Source organism: Dromiciops gliroides, chromosome 6, assembly GCF_019393635.1.
Source record: "Dromiciops gliroides isolate mDroGli1 chromosome 6, mDroGli1.pri, whole genome shotgun sequence".
NCBI classification, from domain to species: domain Eukaryota; kingdom Metazoa; phylum Chordata; class Mammalia; order Microbiotheria; family Microbiotheriidae; genus Dromiciops; species Dromiciops gliroides.
Genome location: NC_057866.1, coordinates 52,110,529 through 52,127,930, shown reverse-complemented (window position 1 = coordinate 52,127,930; position 17,402 = coordinate 52,110,529). Strand labels below are relative to the sequence as shown.

Below are 17,402 nucleotides of genomic sequence, written 5' to 3'. Positions count from 1 at the left end.
AGAAGAAGAAGAAGAAGAAGAAGGAAGAAGGAAGAAGAAGAAAGGAAGGAAGGAGGAAGGAAGGGAGGGAGGGAGGAAGAAGAAGAAGAAAGAAGAAGAAGAAGAAGGAGAAGAAGAAGAAGAAGAAGAAGAAGAAGAGAAGAAGAAGAGAAGAAGAAGAAGAAGAAGAAGAAGAAGAAGACGGGATTGGAGGCAAACTATTAAACCTCTGGTATTTGAGGAAACTCCTAAGAGTTCACTGGGATTTCCTTACTTTGTGGCCTGGTATTCTCTACAATCAGTCAACAAATATTTATTACAAGCTAATATGGGAATTTTTCCATGACTACTTATGTTAACTTATTTTGAATTTCTTGGGTTCTTGTGGTGGGGTGTGGGAATGGAGGGAGGAAGAGAAGTTGGAACACAAAGTTTTAAAAAATTGATGTTAAAATTTGTTTTTTCCATATATTTTGGAAATAAATTCTATTCAAAGCAGAAAAAAGCTTACTAGTGTGCTAAGAGTTCGATATACAAAAACCATCTGTGATGAAATAATGGGATTTAGCAGATACTCAAAGACCACCTGGAGATTAATCTATACTGATTGAATCAAGTGAGATTGATTGACTGCTGATTAAGCCTACTTCAAGTTAATTGGATTATAAATCACACCTGGCTATCCCTTAAGAAGGTATTGTTCTCAGAAACTAGGACTGTGAACTCAACTTGAGAACACCTTCAAGCCACTGGATTTGGATGACACCAACCATCACCTGAAGCAGTGTGTAAGGACCACCTCTGTTCCAGATCTATAAAAAGCTTCCGCAAACAGCTTGCTAGAGAGTCCTGATTAAAGCAGGCTTGTGGAGGAAGACTTCAGGAAGAACCCAACCAGGCTGGAACTCTAGGCTAGGTAGGACTTCTTTTTTCTTAACTCCTTGTGGAATACCTCTATGCTTTAATAAATGTTTAATGCTTAAAGACTGGTGCTAAACGCTGATGATTTAAGGCGACCACAATTTAGATTTTAAACATCACACATCCCTGCCCTTAAAGAGCTAACGTTTGAATGGAGAGACAAAATATAAATAAATAACTGAGCACATTCAAGAGGTAGAGTGTCTAGAAGTCTGGTTTGAAGCCAGGAAGACCTGGGTTCCAGTTCTGCTTCTCAAGAATACTGACTGTATGACAGGTCAGGCCTGTCTTTTTGCTCTTTTGGTATTATCCCTAGGGCTTAGCACAATTCCAGGGGTTTTCTTGGGAGATACTGAAGTGGTTTGCTTTTTCCTTTATTAGTGTATGCATTTTGTAAGGCAATCAGAGGTTAAGTCAACTTGCCCAGGGTCACACAGTTAGGAAGTGTCTAAGGCTGGATTTGAACTCAGTCTTGACTCTAGGCACATAATAGGTGCTTAATAAATGGTTTATTGATGATTTATAATACTCAAGATAAGAGATGAATTACTGATCTGCATCATGGTAGGAGGGAATTTCCATACCAGAAGTCCCCTCACTGATGAAATTACAAGACAAAACAGTCTGTCCCTCACTCATTTCTCCCCTACCCAGGAAAAATGCTTAGAACTGCCCACAACTGGACATTTCCTTTTTATTTGAAGTAGCCATTTCTTGACTCCTCTCTCTTCCCTCTCCTCTTTTCATAGTCCCTAATTGCCATCCCTCACACCAGAGAGAGGGGCTCAATGAATGATGGGACATGGAAGAGTGGGCCTGCAGGAAAGCCTGGGAGATTTAGAAACTTCAAGGCTTGTTGTTTTTCCCTTCTTGGGACTAGACAGGGTAACTGACAAGGTGTTACCAGGTGAGAGGAAAGTAGAAAAGGTGATTAGCCTAATTAGGTCAATCATCACACAATGGAGTGGCTGAGGTTCAAGTTGCTGCTCTGTCTTTGTCTGAGCCCTGGGGCTTCTACACATGGAGTTAGAGGGAATGTCTAAGAGAAGTGTGAAAGTGGGAGTATCCCAGCCATGCTTTTTCCATTAATGCCATGGCTCTTGGGGAACACCAGGGGCTCTGGATTCTATTAACTGGGGATCCAAAGGGCAGTGGATAGTTTGACAGTGGGTGTGAGCAGGCATGTTACCAATAAGAATCATTAAAGGCAAACCCAATGGGAAATGGAATGGCAGTGGGGAATAGGAGAAAGAATGGCAAATCTGGAGTCAGAGGATCTGGTCACTCCCCTTCCTCTCCACCCCCTCCCCCAGCCAAAGGGGTTAGAATAGGTGATACACTGATTTCCCTTTCAATTCTGAATTCTTGACATTATGAAGAAAAAAGAAAGACAAACAACAGATTGACAATCTTAATAGCTACTTTGGTAGGCCTATGATATTAAAGGGTCCACTGGAAGGCTGCTCTTGTGGGTTGGTTGGATTTTTTTTTTTGTCAGGGCTGTAAGGGGCTAAAATTCTAGCTAGTCTGTCTAAAATATCTAATGAGTGGTCGCCAATATATTATAAGCTTTAGCAAGAGTTAAACTTCTAAGCATTTATTAAGGAGAATAAGAATTTGGTGAAAAGAGAAAGAGGCCTAGATTCATCTATCTATCAAAGGGAGCTTGCATTTTAGCTGCACTCACCATGAGAGTCCTGATGAAAGAGAGAGAACCGCCCCTTCTTCATCCCACAAGCCTCCTGTGAAACTGGGAACATGCCATCCACACGGACACACATCTCCAAGCTAATTGGCTGGTAGCCTTGATTGACAGTACCTACGAGCAAACATCACTTCCTGATGCCAAGGAAAGCTGCATGGCTTGCCCTCAGATGCCTTCTCCTCATGACAGAGCTTTCCTACAGTAACTCTCCAGCAAGTGGCATCATTCCAATCATTGCAGGGCAATGAGCGTTAAGTGACTTGCCCAGTATCACACAGCTAGTAAGTATTAAGTGTCTGAGGTCAGATTTGAACTCAGGTCCTCCTGAATCCAGGGCTGGTGCTTTATCCACTAGCCATCTAGCTGCCACTGGTTGGTTGGATTTTTAATGGAGGATTCATGGAAGGGCATGCACCTGAATCCCATTGGATAAGGGATGAGTTGGGATGGGAACATTGATGAAATCAGGAATCAAGCACCTTGCTTGAATGTACAACTCATAAGTTTATCATGGATCGTCCTACCAAAGACCCTTTTTTTCCTAAGTGACATAGGCTCTATTCTCTTTCCTTCTTCCATCAGTCAATTTTGTAGGATCTACTATCTTTTCAGGGCAAGGAGCTCCTGGTGAGGACAGTCCCTCAGCCAGTGTAGCTCAGCACCTTTCCTGCAACTTAGGTCTTAGAGAATTGCCCATGGTTATTGGGAGATGAAGAGACATAGGCACACAGGATCACGTTTGTCATAGGCTAGACTTGAACCCAAATCTTCCTGAGAATGAGTCCAGCTCTCTATCCACCACAGGTTTATTAATCAATCTTCCCACCCCCCCACTCCATTCTTAAATCTAACTCATAATTTAGATAAGGGCAAGGATGTTAATTCACATCAATGACCACTTATGAAATAGCTACTAACACTCATACATGAAACAATAACTAGTTTACCAAAACATTGGTTCTGAAGTCAAAAGATTTGGGTTCAAATAATACTGCTTACTGCCTGATTGGGCCAATCACTAACCTCCTTGGGCCTCAGTGTCCTTGACTGTAAAATGAGGGTGTGGGGCTACATAGCCTCTGAAGTCCCTTCCAGCTCAACATTCAGGAACAAATATAAAATCAGGAGACCTTGATTTAAGTCCCGACAGCTCCCTATATATGACTATAATAGGTACTGCACAGTGAGGGCTGGAGGTGCTTCTCTCATCTTTCCCCCCACCAGAAGGGTTAAGGATTAGGGGGTAGACTTACTCTAGTCCCCTTCTGCACCAGCAAATCAAAGACAGGAAGCAACCACCCTCCAAAACAGGAGATCCTGGCATACTGCCCTAGGTTCTGCCTCAGCCTACTGTGATGCCAGTGAGGGAGCTGGCATATTTCAGAGAACAGGGACCACAGTTCAAAAGATTGCTGGTATGCCTGGTAGACGTGTTACCTCTTTCAAGCCAAGAGAAACTTGATAAACGAGTTTTTTCTCGCCCTCTGAAAGGAAAATGCCAACATAAGGGGAATAGCTGGGGATTGTGGTATTTGCAACTGTTTTGAAGGAGCTGTTTAAATGACCAGACTGATATTTGTGCGTGTGCCCTTGTCAGAGTAAACATGAACAGGGTAGCCAGGGTTGGGGGAGAAAGGGACAATGGATCAGAGTGCTATCTATCCTGTGACTATTCGTTGATGGCTTGTAGGGTGGGCAGAGATGTTGCCACTGGCCATGGCTCCTCTCTCTGCTAGGCAGGTGTCCTTCACCATAAGGCACTAAACAAAGGCTACAAGCAATCTGTCCAGTGGCTGAATTCCCCTTCTTCCCTGCTAGGGAAACACAGTATAGGAGAGCAGGGCTCAGGGGCTCTGGAAGATTGCACTGAGCATTTCATTTTTAATGGGAGAGAACTATTTCTAAATCATTTCACTGGCCTTATTTGAAGGGGTAGAAAGAGGCTTTCTGTTTGGAGGACAATCAGCAAGCTTTGCTGGCACAGTTCCATATTGACACAGGCCAGGGATTCCATTTCATCAGCCAGAGGAACTTTCCCCATATTGTTTCTAAGCCTTCTCTGGGGAATCAAGAATTCTAGCTCCTGTTTCCTTGTAACTGTCAGTGATTCTGGGCAATCCAGCCCGATCTTCTCTTCAGTAAAGTGAATGGCACCAAATTCAAGCCACTCAAATAAAACAAAATCAATAAATCAATCAAGTGCATTTATTAAGCAGAGCCTCCGTGCTAGACAATATTAGATGCTGGGGAATAAAAAGACAGGTGAAATAATCTCTGCCCTTAAGAAACTGACATTCTGTTAGGACAATTACACATATAATTATATGCTGGCTGTGTATGTGTGTATATCCATATATATGCATATGTATGTGGATATAGATACATGATAGGCGTATATATATGATGTCTATCATATAGAAGATAAATACAAGGAGGTTAGGGAGTAATGGCACTAGCAATCGGGGGAATAAGGAAATGCTGCATGTAAAAGGTGACATTTGAGCTATTTCTTAAAGGAGGTAAAGGATTGTTATGAGGCAGTGAGGAGGTGTACTTCAGGTGTGGGGTATGGCAAGTGCAAAGAGACTTAAAGAGAGTTTTATGTATAAGAAACAGAGGACAGCTTGGCTAGGTTGTAGCATGTGGGAAGGGGAGTAATATATGAGACTGGAAAGATATTAACAAATATCATTGATAAACATTAAGTGCTTATTATTTGTAGATGACCCACTGTGCTAAGCACTAGGGATACACAGAAAGAAAATAACTTTTTTTCTTTACTCTCAAAGAAGTTTACATTCTTTTTACATTCAAAGAATGTACATTCTATCCAGGAAATACAATTTTTTTTTCCTGATTCCAATACAGTTTATTTTATTTTACGTGAGGCAATTGGGGTTAAGTGACTTGCCTAGGGTCACACAGCTAGTAAGTGTAAAGTGTCTGAGGGTGGATTTGAACATTCTATCCAGGAAATGCAATTTTTTTCCGATTCCAATACAGTTTATTTTATTTTAGGTGAGGCAATTGGGGTTAAGTGACTTGCCTAGGGTCACACAGCTAGTAAGTGTAAAGTGTCTGAGGGCGGATTTGAACTCAGGTTCTCCTGAATCCAGGGCTGGTGCTTTATCCACTGTGCCACCTAGCTTCCCCCCCTCCCCCCCCCCAATACAGTTTATTTTAACATGATTCAGATCTCCCAGCACAGGGCCAAAGATCACATTCCTCCCACTCTGAAGGAAGAAGGGATCCAGCCCCAGGCATCAGGGTGGGGATGAGGGAGGAAGAGAAAGTGGCTCAGATCTTCCCAGGGAAGGTATCTTCTGCAATGCGATCATCCCAAGAATTCACCCAGGACACGGGACAGAGCACAGACACACTTGTACCACTCGCAGACAGATGCATCACCGCCTCTCTCGTTCATGGCCTTCTCACAACTGTGAAAATCCAAGTAGTTCTGCCAGCAGTTGCGAGTCTGGTTCTGGTTGGGGAAGCAGCTGTCAAAGAATGTCGTGCAGTAGTTTCGGATCTTGGACTTGATGTCTTCAGATATGGTGGCTCCTGGACTGTGGTTGCTTCCGACGCTGTCCTGTCGCTTTCTCCGCAGCTCCTCCGGCCATCGCAGACTCAATGTGCCAGGGAATACAATTAACCACCAGTGAGCTATGTGAAAAGTGACTTCTGAAAAGATAGCAAGTCAATATCCCTGCCTTCTAGTAATACATAGCGCTTCTACATCAGAATATCCTTCCCAGAAACAATCAGTGAAGATCCTGTGTTATATTTTGGCAAAGAACATATTTCAAGTGTTCGCTAGGTGTGGAGAAGCCCTGCACAACTCACTTACTGTGACATGAAGCCTGTTTGGATTGTATGCGGCCTTGGTCATGCCCTGTGTAGCCTATATGAAGTTGTACAGCTAGATTTTGAATAGGTGGTGGTCCAGGAAGAGCTCACGTAGACTCTGGAGACCCTTATCCCAACTCCCTCCTTCACTGACAAGTTGGATCCCCATACAAAGCTGCGGAATCTCTCCTCAGGGTTCTAGGGGCTTATTCTGAGGAGTTTTCAGGGAATTTTTCTAATACTATAGCTCCCAAGCCCCGACTAGTGTGCTTCTCCTCATCATAATCAGCTGATATTTAGTCAGCCGGGCATAGTTAGCTTTTAGTAAGGGGGCATTTACTCAGGTGTAGTAGGAAAAGGTGTTACAAAACATCCAGCTCAAGTCAGTGGCACACTGTCCCATCAGAGTCTAAGGCAAAGAGGCTCCATCTTAGCAAACACATGGGGCAAAGTGATAGCTCAGCTCTTTGGAGTCCCTTTGCTGGAAAACGAAAGGTATAGCAACATAAAAGAGCAAACAATAAAAGAACTATACTGGGTAGGCCCACATATAGAATATTAAGGGTATATTTCATGCATTGTAAAACATTAGACTTATTAGTGGAAGCCTCATTTTTTCCATAGAATCTTAGAGGGAGCTTTAAGATGCTCTTGTTCAGGGACAGTGAATAGAGCACTGGCCCTGGATTCAGAAGGACCTGAGTTCAAATGTAGCCCCAGACACTTGACACTAGCTGTGTGACCCTGGGCAAGTCACTTAGCCCTCATTTCCCTGAAAAAAAAATGAATGAAAGATGCTCTTGTTCAATCTAATCTAATCCAACAAGAATATGTCAAGGTCCCACTATGCACGAAGCTCTGTGCTGGATGCTGAGGATAAAGAGACCAAGCAAAAGACCATTCCCTCAGTTCATATTACACTCTAACCCCTTCATTTTACAGAAATGGAAACTCAGGCCCAGGGCCAGGGGCATATACTTGCCAGAGGACACATTGTTGTTGTTTGTCCTTTTTATCTTATTTTATTTTTTGCTGGGCAATGAGGATTAAGTGACTTGCCCAGGGTCACACAGCTAGTTAAGTGTCAAGTGTCTGAGGCTGGATTTGAACTCAGGTCCTCCTGAATCCAAGGCTAGTGCTTTATCCACTGTACCACCTAGCTGCCCCCTTGTCCTTTGTTTTTGAAGAGGACCAATGATACCATGGAGTGATGTTTTGACTTGAACTTGAATTGGATTTAAATGAAGCAGTGTTGCACAAAGACACGGACAGTTTTGAGGCCTGTCCATAACTCTCAACCTGGTTTAGCCTGTCTGCCCAGACAGTTCTGCTGGGGTGTGGCCGCTGCACATGCTACAGCTTTTTGGAACCACAGGTGAGAATTGGGTGACCAGCTGGACACCAAAGGTGGATGAGCAGACCTGAAAAGGTCTCAGCAAGCCCTCATATCATAGATGCTAGCCCTCCAAGGCACATGAGGTATTAGGAGGAAGATTGAGACAAGAATCTGGGTCTTCTCCCACCCACCTCAGTGGGCTTTTTTCCTTTGTACCAAGTTACTTCCTTCACATTTCAAAGACTTGTGTATAAGGTTGCTTCACCATGTTCTTCCTTCCCTGTTTTTCCTACAAAATCTTTAATGTGAATCAAACAGATTTTCTCTACCTCACAGTGGTAGAAACCTGCGGAACCACTTTTTCTGAATGTTTGGATACTTTAACACCACATCTAAGGGTGGAGACCCCTGCCCCAGCCCAGGGCTCTGTACTACACTGCACTGAAGCTCTGTGACTTTAATTTATGTGATTCACAACCACAAAGTTTCATTGAAGAGAGATCTGTGTTCCTAAGAAGCTGTGTGTTCCTAACATCCATAACAGGGCCCACACACTCCACAGGAAATGATGAAAGAACAACATGAGACTAACACAACATCCTCAGATGGTATCATACGCTAATTAGGTTTAAGTTAACTAGAGGGAGGAGGTGGGGAGTGAAGAGCAGATTCACTTAAAGCTAGGAAAGCTTTTCATCAGAAAATCTTTATGAGATACAACCTGAGCCTGCCTAAGCAACTCTGTCTATCTGATCCAAGTTCAAGAGCAGACTGAGGGCCCATCAATCCATGGATCAAGAAGATGAGAGCTTGGGCATCCTCTATCACATCATTAAAGGAGTTGGCTCTGCATGTGGGTTTCATACTTTGAACTCTAGAAAGTCCAGCCCCCTGGGATTTCAGAAAACCCAGACCCGGTGAACCCAAACACAAAAGCAAGCTGCCTAGGCAACATATATATAGCTCCCTGTTTGATCTTCTATAGAAGTCTGGAAACCAAAATGTACTTTCTAATGTTGACATAGCTGAGACTGGAAATATTTCAGCAAATGTGACGAAATGCGAAAGCCCTAAGGTAATTTGCTTCCATTGGCTTTCTGGAAACTTCTCCACTAAAAGTCAAAGGATAAAATTCTAGCCTTTTATCATAGTTCTAGAGCTAAAAGGGACCTTAGAAACCATTTAACACAAGGCCCTCCTTTTACAGTTAAGGAAACTGAGATTTAATTATTATTATTTTTTTTTTGGCAAGTCAATTAGGGTTAAGTGACTTGCCCAGGGTCATACAGCTAGTAAATGTCAAGTGTCTGAGGTCAAATTTGAACTCAGGTCCTCCTGATCCCAGAGCCAGTAGGAAACTGAAATTTAACCAAGATTACACAAGTAGTAGTGTCAAAATCAGGATTTGAACCCAGGTTCTCTGACTCCAGAGCCAGTACTTTTTCCACTGAATCACACTGCCTCCATATTTCCCCTTCTCTTTTATCTATTCATATCTAACCCACCTTTTTGAGATCCTGGGAGATCCTGTCACTTGGGAGTCCTTGATAACTAGGCCCCAGGATCTTTCCCTCCCCCACTGCCCTGTTATATGGGATACAATCAGTACCTTGATCAATGTTGTCCTCTAAAACTCTTGCTACAGAATTTCCCACTTTATCTTAAATTTTTCTATTTCACCAATTGTTTCCCAAATCCTGGGTCTGCCATTTGCCACCTATATGACCACGAACAAGTCACTTCACTTGTGGAGCCTCCGTTTCTTCATCAATAAGATGATGGAGTCGAACAAAATTGTTGTTAAGGTCTTTTTGAACTTTAAATAGAATATCCTGCTGTGTCATTTGATACATATAATAACCTTTTGAGAAAGACACTATGGTTACTGTTATTATCCCCATTTTACAGATGAAACTGAGGCTCAGAAAGATTAAATAACTGGCCCATGGTCACAGAACTGGGAATAACCAGAGGTAAGATTGGAATTCAGGTCTCAGTTTTGAGTAAACATCTAGGGCTATTTCTACTACATCACACCAGCCTCCCTGTAATTAATATTATATGAAGTGATATATTTATTATATGACATCATATCATATAACACGACTTAATAGATCAGAGCATAACAACATAATATATCATAATATCATATACTATAATATATGATGTGGATAATATGTATATGTGTGTTGATGTACATATATACATGAAAATGTATATATGTATATGTGTATATATACATACACATGCATACATATACATATGTCATGTTCTAGGAGTATGGAGCCCAATACTTCCAGTTTATTCTTCTATTAAGATTTTCTTCCATTTCCAAAGCCAGAGTCTCTTTTCAGAAAGGGAATTGAACATTGTTCTTGTGGTACCACAGGAGTCAAAAACCCATTAGGAAGATGTGTTCTCATTAAGGCAGGGTCAGCTCCCCTGTCCTGGTCCAGGCCTGGACATCATTCATGATGACACCTCCATTCACCGAGAGACTATGTTAGTACAAGCTTCCTCTCCTCTTAGAGTTTCCAGTGCACATAAAGAAATACCCATTCAAAGGCACAGATATAGAGATGCTTACAGAAACCAATATCTTACACCATTTACCAAAATAAGATCAAAATGGATACATGACATATATAAGGAGAAGGTTCACAAGAAAATTTGAAGAACATGGAATATATTATTTAGGCTTATAGATGGGTGAAGAATTTATGAATGAATTTCCAATGAAGAAATCAAAACAATTTTTAGTCCTATAAAAATGTTTTAAATCATTATTGATTAGAGAAATGCAAATTTAAACAACCATAAGATATTTTACAACAATCAGACTGGCTAAAATGATAGAAGGGGAGAGCAACAAATATTGGAGGGGATGTGGAAAAATTGGGACATTAATTCTTCACTGGTGGAACTGTGAACTGATCCAACAGTTTTGGAGAGCAATCTAGAATTAAATCCAAAGTGTTATTCAACTGCTTATACCCTTTGAACCAACAATACCACTACCAGGTCTATTTCCAAAAATGATTAGGGAAAAAGAAAAAGAACCTATATGTTCTAAAATATTTACAGCAGCTCTCTTTATAATGGTAAAGAACTGGAAATTGTGGGAATACTTTTCAACTGGGGAATGGCTGAACAAGTTGTGGCATATGATTGTGATTGAATACTATTGTACTATAAGAAATGATGAGCTCGATCTTAGACAAACATGGTTAGACTTGCACAAAATAATCAAGGGTGAAATGAACAGAACCAAGAGAACAGTGTATACAGTAATAGCAGTATTGTTTTAAGAACAACGTTGAGTGACTAAGTCATTTTGACTATTATAAATACTCTAACTAGAAAGGACATATGAAAGAGGATACTATCAACATCTAGAGAAAAAACTGATAAATATAAGTACGTATATAATTATTATATACATGTACATATATACACACGTATACATATTTGTGTCTAATGGTAACTATCTTGGGTAGGAAGGAAGGAAAAAGGAAAAAAGAAAAAGGAACTCAACATAATCTTATTACATATTTAAAAGGTATAGCAAGCTCTGCATAATAGATTTGCAGTTTCATGTGCAATCTTTTTTTTATTATACTATGTTATGGAAATGTTTGTTTTGTTTCATAAATTAAAAATAAAACAAATTAAAACATTTTTAAAAGGGAAAAGTGACAGAAACTGAGAACATGAACCAGACAGAAAGATACCTTCTCATGAAGTTATATTGACCTTGGATAGATGCCACCTTTTGACCATGCTCCTGGTGACTCCTTGTCGCTTGTCCATTGTATAGGACAGTGCAGGACAGGGCTCCTTTTGCACAAGAGTTCTGTATTGTACTGACCCAACCCAGTCAGTCACTCAACAGGCATTCATTAAGTGTTTACTATGTTCTAGGCACTGTGATAAGGGCTGTGGATACAAAGAAAGGCAAAATTCAGAAGGCACCTGCTTCCCTCTTCTCTGGGTAAAGTACTGCCTCTTTAGTCTTTGAGCAATTCCCTTGTTGAAAAGGGTAGACAATAAACTTTAGGGGTAAACAGAATTAAGTCATCTGGTCTATCTAGTATGTCACAATTTGGTTGCAAAAGGGGCAGAAAAAACTTATTTTATGAAAAACATAAAAATTCAAGTGTGAAGAAAGTTTTCATATAATAATAATGGTTAACATATCTAGAACTTTATGATTTTTAAGGAACTTTGAAAATATTATCTCATTTGATCCTCATGACAACACTGTTTTGTTATGTAGGTGCTGTTATGAGCCCATTTTATAGATGAGGACACTGAGGTAGACAGATGTTGATTTGCACAGAGTCACACAGCTAGTAAGTGTCTGAGGTTATATTTAAACTCAGGTCTTCCTTATTCAGGTTCAGTGCTTTATCTACTACAGTGGACTAGCTTCCTGAAATAAAATGTTACCTCTCTGAAAACAGCTGCACAAAATACTTAAAGCTTGGGACAGTACACCCTCAACCCTGGAAGAAGAGCCCTACTTTAATTTTTATTTATTTATTTATTTAAGTTTTCAACCTTTGTTTAGATAAGATTTCCAATTTCAAATTTTTTCTCCCTCCCTCCCCTCCCTGCCCCCTTCCCCTAGACAGCAGGTAATCTGATATATAACATTAAACATATTTCTGCATTAGTCATATTATACAAGAAGAATCAGAACAAGAAGGAAAAACCTCAAAAAAGAAAAAGAACAGCACCAAAACCAAAAGGGATAGTATGGTCCAATCAGCGTCCATATTCCACAATTTCTTTTTTTTTTTAATCTGGATTTGGAGAGCCTTTTCCATCATGAGTCCTTTGGAACTTTCTTGTACTATTGGTTGATGAGAAGAATCTAGTCTATCACAGTTGATCAACACACAATATTGATGATACTGTGCACAATGTTCTCCTGGTTCTGCTCATCTCATTCATCATCAGCCCATGCAAGAGCCTCCAGGTTTCTCTGAATTCCTCCTGCTCATTGTTTCTTACATCCCAATAGTATTCCATCACAGTCATATACCACAACTTGTCCAGCCATTCCCCAATTGATGGGCATCCCCTCAACTTCCAATTCCTTGCCACCATAAAAAGAGCAGCTATAAATATTTTTGTACATGTGGGTCCTTTTCCCTTTTCCATGATCTCTTTGGGAAAAAAGACCCAAAAGTGGTATTTCTGGGTCAAAGGGTATGCACAGCTTTATAGCCCTTTAGGCATAATTCCAAATTGCAGAGCCCTACTTTAACAAAGAGTTAAAAGTCAAGAAATAGCCTGTGAAAATGAGCATAAAACAGAAAAAAATTGTGACCATAGAAAGTTACCACGGTGACAAGGGAGATCAAAGTACACCCTTAGAAGATGATAACAAAGTCAAAGCTCCTACATCCAAAGTCTCCAAGAAAAAATGTGAATTGGTGTCAGACCATTGAAGGGCTCAAAAAGGACTTTGAAAATAAAGTAAGAGAAGCGGAAAAATTGGGAAGAGAAATGAGAATGATGCAAGAAAATCATGAAAAAATAGTCAACAACTTGGTAAAGGAAACACACAAAAAATACTGAAGAAAATAACACCTTAAAAACAGACTGGGTGGGGCAGCTAGGTGGTGCAGTGGATAAAGCACTGGCCTTGGATTCAGGAGGACCTGAGTTCAAATCCAGCCTCAGACACTTGACACTTAACTAGCTGTGTGACCCTGGGCAAGTCATGCAGATGACCTCCAAATCTATATCATTACCTCCTACCTTTTCCTGGAGCTCTACTCCCATATTTCTAAATGCCTACTGCACATCTTCATCTGGATGCTTTAAGAACTTTTAATTCAGTATGCCCCAAACTGAACTCAGCACCTTCCCACTAACTTCTCTGTTTCTCTTGGTGGCATCATCATCTTCCAGTCATGCAAACTTACACCCTCAGAGTAATCTCTCATTCCACCAATATGTTCAGGGAAGATATATTCTGAAGTGAAGGTGATGTCAAAACAAAAAGCATTTAAAAATCAAACTTTTTTTAAAAAATTGCAGATGACATAAAGTTTGAATTAATACCCAACATTTTGACTGGTAGAGGCAGCATCTTAAAAGATTTCAAGAAATTAGGATGTTGGTCTAAATCTAATAAGGATAAATGTGAAATACTACCCTTTTAAAAAAAAATCCCTTCATAGAAACTAGATGGGAGAAAGTATACTTAGAGAATAGTTTGTAAGAAAAATATCCAGAATGGACCACAAACTCAAAATGAATTAGTAGTGTGATATGACAGCACCAAATTTTGAATTAACCTCATATTTCAATAACAGAAGAATAATGTTTAAAACAAGGGAGGTGATGGTACCACCTGCTTTGATCACATCTGGAGCATTCATTTCTGGGAGACACATATTAGGAAGGGCATGGATAAATTGTAGTGTGTCACTAAGATGATTGGAGGCCTGAACACCATGCAACACACAAAAAGAACTAGGGATGTTTAGTTCGAAGATGAAACTTGGGGAGGACAAGGAGATCTCTCTTCGAATATTTAAAAGTCTGGCAAGTGGAAGATTTGACTTGCTTTGCTTGGTCTCAGAAGGGAGAACTAACTGGCACCACAGTGCTATTTTTCCAGATTCTCCAGCCCCTTTCAAGGTTTGTAGAGAGAAATCTGAAAACAATGATTTCTGAGATGCAGCCCTCATCTGTTTCAGAAAGAATTTCTCATCACAGACTGCCTACTACTGGAAGATTGATGTCAGCTAATGGGTTGATCCCGAGTGCAGTCATAATATTCTAGATGCCCAGGTGGGAGTAGAATCCAATTGCCTTCCCAAAGACTGGCATTTGGGAGGGACATACAGTAACATCCAAAGGTAAAGTCTGAAGGTAAATCCTGTAATATGACCACATTTTCCCTAAAATCGGAGAGGTTCTCCAACATCTGAACTAGAGCCCTACTGCAGAGCTCTCCAATATAATTTCCTGTTAGAAGTTATTATGGTACTCTGGACAGGATGGTAACAAAACTTCATGAAAAAAAATCCATAATAACTACAAGAACTCAAATGAACTTTTAAGTCATTGTGATAACATTAAATTCTGACTATGCCAAACAAAGCATTCCTACTAAGACAAATACCTTCTGGATGATTTGGTCATATCATGTATGTTATGTTAAGTACTTGGTTTTCAAAGCCCCCTTCCAATACATAGAAATGTCCAGCTTTAAGCAGTCTGCCAGGGAACCCCACTCTTCCCCTGCCTCATACACCATGCTATGTGCTGTCCTTGCATTCCTATGATAGCCACAGAAATGTGCCTCAGCTGAAGACAATTATGGGCTACTCCCTTTAAAGGCTTATGGTCTCTCTCCTGCTTTTATCCCAAGTACTGACATGTTGGGAAAATACAAGAGGCATATATCAACTTGATAAAGGAGAAACTTTCTAAGACTTAGAGCTATGCAAAATTCCAATGTGCTGCCTTGAAAGGTTGTGAGTTCCCCATCTCTGAAAATCTTTAGAGACTGAGTGACCACTTGTGGGTGATTACTGCTCAGGTATGGAATGGACAAGGTGATCTTTGACTTTCTGCGATTCCACATTCTCTGGCCCTCTTCTAGAATAGATGGAGCTTGGTTACTCAGTGAGAATTCCTGTCTGCCTGACCATACTCTGGCCCTAAGACTACTTGCTCCCATTAACTAAACAGTTCATCTTACTCCCCAGGTGGGGCTGGCACTTGCTCAGGACAGAACTTTTTGAAGGTGAAACTCACTCAAGCTCACTTGAGATGGGGGGTGGTTAGTCACTGCCCAAAAGAATTTAATTTCAGCCTCCCCAAATCCAGTCATTTTAAACTCACTCCTATATCACTGAGATTATATCTGTACTGGTGTCTTTAAAGCCACTGCCCTGAAGCTCTTAAAGATAAAAATCACAATAAAATTTATGACTTTATTTATTCATCTTTTGACATTCTCAACTTTGGAATGAAAAAATGAATTGCATTATCTTTTAAGGCTTCACACATTTTTCTACTCTCCTTTTATCCCTCTTCTGCTCTCCTTTTGCCCTGACACTAAACATCCCTTGAACAATGGAGAGAGGTGCGGCACCAAATTTTTAACAGTGAGAGTAGGAAAAAAAAGGTGGCTGAGGGGAAGATCATATAGTCTATTTGTCATTTTGTGGCTATATATAACAAAGATCAGTTGTAAGAAATATAAAACTTCTAAACACCAGTCAAGCATTTCTGAAGCCACTAGGGGGTCTACAGGTCTAGTGAATGGGTAGTCTTTGAATACAGGTTATCTCAAGGATAGGTTTCATTGTTAAGAATACAAATACAAGATGGTAGGGGTGTGGTAAGACAGCAGTTTCTCTGACAAAGATCTGGGAGTTTTAGAGGAGGACAAACTCAATATGAGCCAACTGTATGATAAGCCAGCCAAGGAAGCTAATTCAATCTTTGACTGGATTAAGAGGGGCCTAGAGTACAGGACAGAGTTCCTGGTCAGACCACGTATAGGCTATTATGTCTAGTTTTGGGTATCACACATTTTAGAAAGGACTTTGATAAGCTGGAAAACATCCAAAGGAAAGTAGTCACAAGAGCAAATATGCCATATAAAAATTAGCTCAATTCATTTTATTCTATTATTCATTTAATTTTGGGGAGTTATCCATTACAATCATGTTAAACATATTTCCACATTAGTCATGTTATAAGGGAAGAATCAGAACAAAAGAAAAAAAAACACAAGAAAGAAGAAACAACAACAAAAAAGCAACAACAAAAGTAAAAATAGTATGCTTTTCCAAAAAAACATACTACAGAGAAAGAAGAGAGCTCCTGAAAGAAGCATGGTGACTGAAAGGATTGTAGTGATCTTTGTTGTTGTTTTTTGTTTTGTTTTTGTTTTGTTTCTTTGTTTGTATTTTAGTGAGGCAATTGGGGTTAAGTGACTTGCCCAGAGTCACACAGCTAGTAAGTGTTAAGTGTCTGAGGCTGGATTTGAACTCAGGTACTCCTGACTCCAGGGCCAGTGCTCTATCCACTGAGCCACCTAGCTGCCCCCAAAATAGTATGCTTTTCAATCTGCATTTAGACTGCCTTGGGATGGAGTGGTTTCCACTTCATTTGAGTGCCTTCAACAAAAACTTGATATCTATTTATCAGATATGTTGTCAAGGGATTTCTCATTCAAGTATGGGTTTGATTAGATGGTCACCAAGGTCCCTTTCAATTCTGATTTTTGCATTCTATATGTGCTTGAATACTTTTACAAAGATTCATGGTTTCATCAATGTGGGCATGCCTCTTCAAAGCTACAGATTATAACCCATTCATCCCACCACCTCCTTTTCATCCAGGTCCTTTCATAAATGCTCTAAAGAATATCTGCCCGACATACCATCCAACCTTCCTCTGGGCTTTTCATAATTTATGGATACCAGGGCAACACTACAACTGTCTACCAGGTATCCTTTATTCTTTTATTGCATGACTGACCAACCCACCTCACTGTCTAATAAAAAATGTCACTGATGATATCTTAGCTCACTTCTCCAACTCCTCTGTTTGGCATTTGGAGGTGACTTTAACCTA

General features: G+C 40.3%; 1 pseudogene; it reads right to left on the bottom strand.

The window, feature by feature from the left end:
* Window positions 1–5,846: 5,846 nt before the first annotated feature.
* LOC122731982 overlaps window positions 5,847–17,402 on the bottom strand; it is a 54,913-nt pseudogene continuing 43,357 nt past the window's right edge.